Source organism: Salmo salar, chromosome 02 (assembly GCF_965601325.2).
Source record: "Salmo salar chromosome 02, fSalSal1, whole genome shotgun sequence".
NCBI classification, from domain to species: domain Eukaryota; kingdom Metazoa; phylum Chordata; class Actinopteri; order Salmoniformes; family Salmonidae; genus Salmo; species Salmo salar.
The window spans coordinates 3,228,942-3,240,000 of NC_138292.1; positions in this window are offsets into that span (position 1 = coordinate 3,228,942).

The following is an 11,059-nucleotide window of genomic DNA, read 5'->3' on the forward strand; positions in this document are numbered from 1 at the left end:
TACACACTATAAAGACCACACCTACACACTATAAAGACCACCCTACACACTATAAAGACCACCCCCCTACACACTATAAAGACCACCACCCTACACACTATAAAGACCACCACCCTACACACTATAAAGACCACCACCCTACACACTATAAAGACCACCACCCTACACACTATAAAGACCACCCTACACACTATAAAGACCACCACCCTACACACTATAAAGACCACCACCCTACACACTATAAAGACCACCACCCTACACACTATAAAGACCACCACCCTACACACTATAAAGACCCACCCTACACACTATAAAGACCACCACCCTACACACTATAAAGACCACCACCCTACACACTATAAAGACCACCACCCTACACACTATAAAGACCACCACCCTACACACTATAAAGACCACCACCCTACACACTATAAAGACCACCACCCTACACACTATAAAGACCTCCACCCTACACACTATAAAGACCTCCACCCTACACACTATAAAGACCACCACCCTACACACTATAAAGACCACCACCCTACACACTATAAAGACCACCACCCTACACACTATAAAGACCACCACCCTACACACTATAAAGACCACCACCCTACACACTATAAAGACCACCACCCTACACACTATAAAGACCACCACCCTACACACTATAAAGACCACCACCCTACACACTATAAAGACCACCACCCTACACACTATAAAGACCACCACCCTACACACTATAAAGACCACCACCCTACACACTATAAAGACCACCACCCTACACACTATAAAGACCACCACCCTACACACTATAAAGACCACCACCCTACACACTATAAAGACCACCACCCTACACACTATAAAGACCACTACCCTACACACTATAAAGACCACTACCCTACACACTATAAAGACCACCACCCTACACACTATAAAGACCACCACCCTACACACTATAAAGACCACCACCCTACACACTATAAAGACCACCACCCTACACACTATAAAGACCACCACCCTACACACTATAAAGACCACCACCCTACACACTATAAAGACCACCACCCTACACACTATAAAGACCACCACCCTACACACTATAAAGACCACCACCCTACACACTATAAAGACCACCACCCTCCACACTATAAAGACCACCACCCTACACACTATAAAGACCACCACCCTACACACTATAAAGACCACCACCCTACACACTATAAAGACCACCACCCTACACACTATAAAGACCACCACCCTACACACTATAAAGACCACTACCCTACACACTATAAAGACCACCACCCTACACACTATAAAGACCACCCTACACACTATAAAGACCACCCTACACACTATAAAGACCACCCCCCTACACACTATAAAGACCACCACCCTACACACTATAAAGACCACCACCCTACACACTATAAAGACCACCCCCCTACACACTATAAAGACCACCACCCTAACACACTATAAAGACCACCCCCCTACACACTATAAAGACCACCCCCCTACACACTATAAAGACCACCACCCTACACACTATAAAGACCACCACCCTACACACTATAAAGACCACCACCCTACACACTATAAAGACCACCACCCTACACACTATAAAGACCACCACACTACACACTATAAAGACCACCACCCTACACACTATAAAGACCACCACCCTACACACTATAAAGACCACCACCCTACACACTATAAAGACCACTACCCTACACACTATAAAGACCACTACCCTACACACTATAAAGACCACTACCCTACACACTATAAATACCACCACCCTACACACTATAAATACCACCACCCTACACACTATAAAGACCACCACCCTACACACTATAAAGACCACCCCCCTACACACTATAAAGACCACCACCCTACACACTATAAAGACCACCACCCTACACACTATAAAGACCACCACCCTACACACTATAAAGACCACCACCCTACACACTATAAAGACCACCACCCTACACACTATAAAGACCACCACCCTACACACTATAAAGACCACCCTACACACTATAAAGACCACCACCCTACACACTATAAATACCACCACCCTACACACTATAAAGACCACTACCCTACACACTATAAAGACCACCACCCTACACACTATAAAGACCACCACCCTACACACTATAAAGACCACCACCCTACACACTATAAAGACCACCACCCTACACACTATAAAGACCACCACCCTACACACTATAAAGACCACCACCCTACACACTATAAAGACCACCCTACACACTATAAAGACCTCCCTACACACTATAAAGACCACCACCCTACACACTATAAAGACCACCACCCTACACACTATAAAGACCACCACCCTACACACTATAAAGACCACCACCCTACACACTATAAAGACCACCACCCTACACACTATAAAGACCACCACCCTACACACTATAAAGACCACCACCCTACACACTATAAAGACCACCACCCTACACACTATAAAGACCACCACCCTACACACTATAAAGACCACCACCCTACACACTATAAAGACCACCCTACACACTATAAAGACCACCACCCTACACACTATAAATACCACCACCCTACACACTATAAATACCACCACCCTACACACTATAAAGACCACTACCCTACACACTATAAAGACCACCACCCTACACACTATAAAGACCACCACCCTACACACTATAAAGACCACCACCCTACACACTATAAAGACCACCACACTACACACTATAAAGACCACCACCCTACACACTATAAAGACCACCACCCTACACACTATAAAGACCACCCTACACACTATAAAGACCTCCACACTATAAAGACCTCCACCCTACACACTATAAAGACCACCACCCTACACACTATAAAGACCACCCTACACACTATAAAGACCACCCCCCTACACACTATAAAGACCACCACCCTACACACTATAAAGACCACCACCCTACACACTATAAAGACCACCCTACACACTATAAAGATCACCACCCTACACACTATAAAGACCACCACCCTACACACTATAAAGACCACCACCCTACACACTATAAAGACCACCACCCTACACACTATAAAGACCACCACCCTACACACTATGAAGACCACCCTACACACTATAAAGACCACCACCCTACACACTATAAAGACCACCACCCTACACACTATAAAGACCACCACCCTACACACTATAAAGCCACCACCCTACACACTATAAAGACCACCACCCTACACACTATAAAGACCACCACCCTACACACTATAAATACCACCACCCTACACACTATAAAGACCACCACCCTACACACTATAAAGACCACCACCCTACACACTATAAAGACCACCACCCTACACACTATAAAGACCACCACCCTACACACTATAAAGACCACCACCCTACACACTATAAAGACCACCCTACACACTATAAAGACCACCACCCTACACACTATGAAGACCACCCTACACACTATAAAGACCACCACCCTACACACTATAAAGACCACCACCCTACACACTATAAAGACCACCACCCTACACACTATAAAGACCACCACCCTACACACTATAAAGACCACCACCCTACACACTATAAAGACCACCACCCTACACACTATAAAGACCACTACCCTACACACTATAAAGACCACTACCCTACACACTATAAAGACCACCACCCTACACACTATAAAGAGCCACCCTACACACTATAAAGACCACCCTACACACTATAAAGACCACTACCCTACACACTATAAAGACCACTACCCTACACACTATAAAGACCACTACCCTACACACTATAAAGAGCACCACCCTACACACTATAAAGACCACCACCCTACACACTATAAAGACCACCACCCTACACACTATAAAGACCACCACCCTACACACTATAAAGACCACCACCCTACACACTATAAAGACCACCCTACACACTATAAAGACCACCACCCTACACACTATAAAGACCACCACCCTACACACTATAAAGACCACCACCCTACACACTATAAAGACCACTACCCTACACACTATAAAGACCACCACCCTACACACTATAAAGACCACCACCCTACACACTATAAAGACCACCACCCTACACACTATAAAGAGCACCCTACACACTATAAAGACCACCACCCTACACACTATAAAGACCACCACCCTACACACTATAAAGACCACCACCCTACACACTATAAAGACCACCACCCTACACACTATAAAGACCACCACCCTACACACTATAAAGACCACCACCCTACACACTATAAAGACCACCCTACACACTATAAAGACCACCACCCTACACACTATAAAGACCACCACCCTACACACTATAAAGACCACCACCCTACACACTATAAAGACCACCCTACACACTATAAAGACCTCCACCCTACACACTATAAAGACCACCACCCTACACACTATAAAGACCACCACCCTACACACTATAAAGACCACCACCCTACACACTATAAAGACCACCACCCTACACACTATAAAGACCACCCTACACACTATAAAGACCACCACCCTACACACTATAAAGACCACCACCCTACACACTATAAAGACCACCACCCTACACACTATAAAGACCACCACACTACACACTATAAAGACCACTACCCTACACACTATAAAGACCACCACCCTACACACTATAAAGACCACCACCCTACACACTATAAAGACCACCCCCTACACACTATAAGACCCCCCCTACACACTATAAAGACCACCACCCTACACACTATAAAGACCACCACCCTACACACTATAAAGACCACCACCCTACACACTATAAAGACCACCCTACACACTATAAAGACCACCCTACACACTATAAAGAGCAGACTACAGACAGACTGTAATTCAATGTGGCCACATTATCAGTGATGTAAAACAGGTCGGTCTTTCTCTCCTGAAGACAACACAGTGACGTGTGAACGGGAGGAAAACCCAAATAGCTGAGCTATCCAATCAGAGCAGGCGACCGTGTGATGTCATTGCCCCCGATCTGAACTCACGGGTCGACGTAACAGTTGTGTCCATCCATTCGGTATGATATGTTACGTTTCGTATGATAAGTATGGATTACAGAGGAAACAGGATGCACCTGACCTCCATGTCGAGTCTCATAGCAGAGGGTCTGAATACTTATGTAAATATGGTATTTCTGGGGGGTTTTCTGTTTAAAAGATTTTCAAACATTTCTAAAAACCTGTTTTCGTTTTTGTAAATATGAGGCATTTGCTTGTAGATTCCTGGGGATTATTATTTAAATATATTTTAGAATAAGGCTGTAACGTAACAATATGCGTAAAAAGTAAAGTGGTCTGAATATTTTCCGAAAGCACCATAAATGTACGTTTAATATGTTACGTCTAGTGGGAGCGTCCGGGCTTCTTCACCAGGCTTCCTACAGCCCAATTACTCCAATTATAGTCCAAGTTGTTGTTCAAAAATATAAATCTAATCTAACGCAACCCACTGTTCATCAAAATGTTGCCATTAAGTTAGACAAACTCCCAGTTGAGTTCTTGATTGATCACAGTATTGTATCTGTGTTACCAGGGTAACAGACAGACATGAATACATGTAGTAAAGAGATCAATGGAACAGAGACCGATGACGGAAAGAACAAGGCGCACAATAAATAAATCTGATTTTACAAAGAGAATATTTGTTAAATCAGATTACATTTGTTATTGTTCTAACAGGCCAACAATGTGTTTACTAAATACTGTTACTGTTAAATACTGTTACTAAATATTGTTACTGTTAAATACTGTTACTGTTAAATACTGTTACTAAATATTGTTACTGTTAAATACTGTTACTAAATACTGTTACTGTTAAAAACTGTTACTAGATACTTTATGTTTGTGTCACACCCTGATCTGTTTCACTTGTCCTTGTGCTTGTCTCCACTCCCTCCAGGTGTCGCCCATCTTCCCCACTTATCCCCTGGGTATTTATACCTGTGTTTTCTGTCTGTCTGTGCCAGTTCGTCTTGTTTGTCAAGCTTACCAGCGTTTGTCCTGTTAGCGCCTGTCTTTTCCCAACCTCTCTTTTTCTCGTCCTCCTGGTTTTTGATCCTTGCCTGACCCTGACCCTGACCCTGTATCCGCCCACCTGACCACTCTGCCTGTCCCTGACCCTGTACCCGCCCGCCTGACCACTCTGCCTGTCCCTGTCCCTGTACCCACCCGCCTGACCACTCTGCCTGTCCCTGACCCTGACCCTGTATCCGCCCACCTGACAACTACTGGCCTCTAATGTGATGGGCCTGCTACTGGTCTGCACTCTAATGTGGCGGACCTGCTACTGGTCTGCACTCTAATGTGGCGGGCCTGCTACTGGTCTGCACTCTAATGTGGCGGGCCTGCTACTGGTCTGCACTCTAATGTGGCGGGCCTGCTACTGGTCTGCACTCTAATGTGGCGGGCCTGCTACTGGTCTGCACTCTAATGTGGCGGGCCTGCTACTGGCCTCTAATGTGGTGTGCCTACTACTGGCCTCTAATGTGATGGGCCTACTACTGGCCTCTAATGTGGTGTGCCTACTACTGGCCTCTAATGTGGTGTGCCTACTACTGGCCTCTAATGTGGTGGGCCTACTACTGGCCTCTAATGTGGTGGGCCTACTACTGGCCTCTAATGTGGTGGGTGAACTACTGGCCTCTAATGTGGTGGACCTACTACTGGCCTCTAATGTGGTGGGCCTACTACTGTCCTCTAATGTGGTGGGCCTACTACTGTCCTCTAATGTGGTGGGCCTACAACTGGCTTCTGAAGTGGTGGGCCTACTACTGGCCTCTAATGTGGTGGGCCTACTACTGTCCTCTAATGTGGTGGGCCTACTACTGGCCTCTAATGTGGTGGGCCTACTACTGGCCTCTAATGTGGTGGGCCTACTACTGGCCTCTAATGTGGTGGGCCTACTACTGGCCTCTAATGTGGTGTGCCTACTACTGGCCTTTCAAGTGGTGGGACGACTACTGGCCTCTAATGTGATGGGCCTACTACTGTTCTCTAATGTGATGGGCCTACTACTGTCCTCTAATGTGGTGGGCCTACTACTGGTCTCTAATATGGTGGGTGAACTACTGGCCTCTAATGTGGTGGACCTACTACTGGCCTCTAATGTGGTGGACCTACTACTGGCCTCTAATGTGGTGGGCCTGCTACTGTCCTCTAATGTGGTGGGCCTACTACTGTCCTCTAATGTGGTGGGCCTACTACTGTCCTCTAATGTGGTGGGCCTACTACTGGCTTCTGAAGTGGTGGGCCTACTACTGGCCTCTAATGTGGTGGGCCTACTACTGGCCTCTAATGTGGTGGGCCTACTACTGGCTTCTGAAGTGGTGGGCCTACTACTGGCCTCTAATGTGGTGGGCCTACTACTGGCCTCTAATGTGGTGGGCCTACTACTGGCCTCTAATGTGGTGGGCCTACTACTGGCTCTCTGAAGTGGTGGGCCTACTACTGGCCTCTAATGTGGTGGGCCTACTACTGGCCTCTAATGTGGTGGGCCTACTACTGGCTTCTGAAGTGGTGGGCCTACTACTGTCCTCTAATGTGGTGGGCCTACTACTGGCCTCTAATGTGGTGGGCCTACTACTGGCCTGGACTCTAATGTGGTGGGCCTACTACTGGCCTCTAATGTGGTGGGCCTACTACTGTCCTCTAATGTGGTGGGCCTACTACTGGCCTCTAATGTGGTGGGCCTACTACTGGCTTCTGAAGTGGTGGGCCTACTACTGGCCTTTGAAGTGGTGGGACGACTACTGGCCTCTGAAGTGGTGGGCCTACTATTGGCCTGGACTCTAATGTGGTGGGCCTACTACTGGCCTCTAATGTGATTGCAATTGCTTTTGTACATATTGCAATTGATAATGTACAAGTGTCAGCTTTTTTCCAGATTTTCAATTGCTCATGTCATTTTGATCAAAATATAGTAGATGGTTCTCTGTTGAATAGTCTTACCCCTCAAAACATCTAGGCATTAGTTCCTTGCATAAGCCATTACATGCAAAATTGTTGAACTATTTGTCATAAACTGTCAAGCATAGTTTTACACATTTCTATTAGACCTTTTGTCCAAAAAGGTGAATTGATGAATGGTGCAGGTGAAATTGACCCTCACTCATGAAGGAATGTAAAGCGTTAGTTCAACCAACAATCAACCAGTTGTCTAAATTGCTCAAAGGTGCATCTCATGAAGAATCAATTGGCAAGCATATATAGACAGACCACAACACAGAGTTGCAATTTTCCAATAATGGATGGACCAGGAAACGAACAGGGTCAACAGCCAAGAGGAGGAAGAAGAGGAGCAAGGATGCGTGGTGGAAGGCAAAACTGAGGAAGAGGCAGAAGAGGACATAGGCGCATATCTGATGACATAAGGGCCACTATTGTAGACCATGTTGTCTATCATGGTCTTACAATGGCTGAGGAGGGTCGAAGGGTGCAGCCGAATATTGGGAGATCAACCGTGTCCTCAATAGTTCAAACGTTTCGAAGAGAGAACAGGTATGTCCACCAATGTACAGTGCACAGTTACTGTATATAAGCAATATACTGTATACTTCCTACAATGCTTCATATTACAGTAGTCCACTTGTATTTCACAGCATACAGAAATATACTCTATACAGATACATACTGCACCTTACATGCACCCACCTGTATGTTTTACAGTAAAATGTGTGTTCACATAGTTTTTGTCTATGTGAAAGTGTGCGATGCATCACTGCATTTTTCCCCTCATAGGACTGCAAGATTACCTCAAACCGGTGGCAGAGGACGCCTTTTCACACCTCAACAGGAGGAGGCTATTTGCACCATGGTTCCGAGCAAACAATGCCATGAGACTCAGGGAAATACAAAGGACCATTATAGAAGACAACGATGTCTTTGAAAACGTCCCTACGGTTAGCATCTCAACCATCGACAGGGTGCTGCATAGAAACCAGATGAGTATGAAACAGCTGTACCGTGTACCATTCCAAAGGAATGAGGACAGAGTTAAGGAGCTACGGTACCAGTATGTACAGGTAAAACATATATCTATGTAACTACTTTACAGCAACATTTTATAGTGATACATAGTACAGTAAGCATAAACTGCACACATTTCCATTGCTGTGGAAGGAACATGCAATATATGTACATTTTATGTCACTCTTCCTTACCAAAACAAATTCAACTGTGTGTTCTTGGATATAGCGTATAATGGAGTTGGAATCAAGTGAACCCTCTCACAACTTTGTCTACGTGGATGAGGCTGGCTTCAACCTGACCAGATGCAGGAGGCGGGGTCGGAATATCATCGGTCACAGAGCTACTGTGGATTTGCCAGGCCAACGGGGAGGAAATATCACCACGTGTGCTGCTATTTCGGAGCATGGTGTCCTAACCCATATCCCCCTTATAGGGCCATACAACACCCAGCATCTACTCAACTTGTTAGAGACTCTCTACAGGGCTCTCATCCCTGATGATGAGAGGGGTCTGTTTAGAGAGGATTTGCCAAAGTATGTGGTCATTTGTGATAATGTGAGTTTCCATCGATCAAACATCATAAGGCAATGGTTTGTGACCCACCCGAGGATGCTCATAGAATTCCTCCCACCTTATTCACCATTCCTTAACCCAACTGAGGAGTTCTTTTCAGCACGGAGGTGGAAGGTGTACGATCGTCAGCCACACACACAGATGACCCTGCTGGCTGCAATGGATGCAGCATGTGAGGACATCACAGTAGACGCCTGCAGAGGATGGATAAGGCATTCCAGAAGATTCTTCCCACGTTGCATTGGAAGGGTAAATATCCGGTGTGATGTGGATGAGAATATGTGGGCCGACAGACAGGAACGTCTGGATGTGTAGAGACAGCACTAGAACAGTGCCGTCTGGATGTGTAGAGACAGCACTAGAACAGTGCCGTCTGGATGTGTAGAGACAGCACTAGAACAGTGCCGTCTGGATGTGTAGACAGCACTAGAACAGTGCCGTCTGGATGTGTAGAGACAGCACTAGAACAGTGCCGTCTGGATGTGTAGAGACAGCACTAGAACAGTGCCGTCTGGATGTGTAGACAGCACTAGAACAGTGCCGTCTGGATGTGTAGAGACAGCACTAGAACAGTGCCGTCTGGATGTGTAGACAGCACTAGAACAGTGCCGTCTGGATGTGTAGAGACAGCACTAGAACAGTGCCGTCTGGATGTGTAGAGACAGCACTAGAACAGTGCCGTCTGGATGTGTAGAGACAGCACTAGAACAGTGCCGTCTGGATGTGTAGACAGCACTAGAACAGTGCCGTCTGGATGTGTAGACAGCACTAGAACAGTGCCGTCTGGATGTGTAGACAGCACTAGAACAGTGCCGTCTGGATGTGTAGACAGCACTAGAACAGTGCCGTCTGGATGTGTAGAGACAGCACTAGAACAGTGCCGTCTGGATGTGTAGACAGCACTAGAACAGTGCCGTCTGGATGTGTAGAGACAGCACTAGAACAGTGCCGTCTGGATGTGTAGAGACAGCACTAGAACAGTGCCGTCTGGATGTGTAGACAGCACTAGAACAGTGCCGTCTGGATGTGTAGAGACAGCACTAGAACAGTGCCGTCTGGATGTGTAGAGACAGCACTAGAACAGGAACGTCTGGATGTGTAGACAGCACTAGAACAGTGCCGTCTGGATGTGTAGACAGCACTAGAACAGTGCCGTCTGGATGTGTAGACAGCACTAGAACAGTGCCGTCTGGATGTGTAGACAGCACTAGAACAGTGCCGTCTGGATGTATAGAGACAGCACTAGAACAGTGCTGCAGGCAGAGTTGTGCCTTAGAGGTGGTTTCCTGTGTTTCTTTCTAATTTAGTTTTGTTTCCTTTGTGCCCCTTGGGTTGTCCAGTCTCTTTCAATCAATAACCCACATACAGTAATATGTAAACAGTACTGTTGAAATTGATATATGCCATGGAATTGCAGCCTTGTGGAT